The sequence below is a fragment of the Aotus nancymaae genome, unplaced genomic scaffold, assembly GCF_030222135.1.
Source record: "Aotus nancymaae isolate 86718 unplaced genomic scaffold, 86718_ANA_hifiasm-v0.15.2.pri h1tg000032l_1, whole genome shotgun sequence".
NCBI classification, from domain to species: Eukaryota; Metazoa; Chordata; class Mammalia; order Primates; family Aotidae; genus Aotus; species Aotus nancymaae.
The window spans coordinates 968,327-969,624 of record NW_026988446.1 but is presented as its reverse complement, the minus strand read 5'-3'; the positions used below and the strand labels follow the sequence as shown (position 1 = coordinate 969,624).

Here is a 1,298-nt window from a genome sequence, read left to right as displayed (position 1 = left end):
TAACAACGTCTTTCAAATAACTACCATGTGTGGTTTGCAATACTGACTGACATGTGGGTTGGCTTGAGCTTGTGTGCCCATGGGTCTGACTACCAAGTGAATGGGTTGTACTAAAGAGAATTTCTCCTCGGGAACTTCATGTAGCTCACGGCTTTTGTTATTACACAGGCAGCAATAAAAGTCTGACCTTGTGGAAAGACACAAATGTGTATGGACCTCGTTATGGTCTTACCTCATGCCATGCACAACAATTGGCATAGTCAGCAGCTGTCCTCCACAAATTTCCAAAACTAAAAGCAATTGGCACTTATGATCCCAAAACTGTAGTAACACAATTAATAAAATTTCTAAAGCCAAGGCCTTCACCACAACTTAAATTACAAGACATCTGGCAAAACAAACAACTTCTCAAAAAAAGACATAATCTCACTTTGCCTTGAAAGCCTGGATCCCTGAGAAAATATGTCTGGAAAGCTGTTATCCACAGCCATTTTTGCTGGCTATAAGCAGGGTCTCCAAAATCAAAGGGAGCACACAGCTCTTCTTAAAATCAAAGGTGTTCATGCCCAAGATGAAACAGAATTCTATTTGGACAAGAGATGTGCCTATATATGCAAAACAAAGAACAACACAGTGACTCCTGGTGGCAAACCAAAGAGTAATCTGGGGAAAAGTCACTCAAGCCCACAGAAACAGTGGCATGATTCGTGCCAAATTCTGAAGCAATCTTCCTGCTAAGGCCATTGGACCCAGAATCTGAGTGATGCTGTACCCCTCAAGGATTTAAACTAATGAAAAGTCAATAAATAAAAGTGGATTTGTGCTCTTATGAAAAAAGAAAAAAAAATTAAAGTAGCTTGACAGAGGGCTTGCTACCCAAATATAAGTCTTAATATTGAGGATCCTTGGTACCTAACAGAGTTGGAAATCAGAAGAAAACTTTCTGTATGATCCCCTAGGGATGCATGATCAGACTTGAAGGACACTAAAAATGTTCAACCTTTAATTATCAGGACCCTAAAAGAAGAAATCCTGCACTTTTAACGCAAAATATCTCACAGATGCACTGGGATTACCAGAAAGGCAAAAAGCTAGCCCATAGTATTTCAAGGAAAAGTAAATCCTTTTTAGAAGTAACTTTTAAAGAGGAACACATGGGGATGAAAGAACCCCCATCCAGAGGACCCAGGAAATCATAATGACCCCTGGGGAGGGGGCATAGAGGCAAGACCTACAATAACTAAACAAGAGTTACAGACTCAGGATATCCGTGAGAGCAGAGGATACACCAGAGCAAA

At 40.4% G+C, this 1,298-nt stretch overlaps 1 pseudogene; it reads left to right on the top strand.

Annotated features, from left to right (window-relative positions):
- Positions 1-462: 462 nt before the first annotated feature.
- Positions 463-787, top strand: LOC135277708 (large ribosomal subunit protein eL33-like; annotated as a pseudogene).
- The last annotated feature ends 511 nt before the right edge of the window (positions 788-1,298 follow it).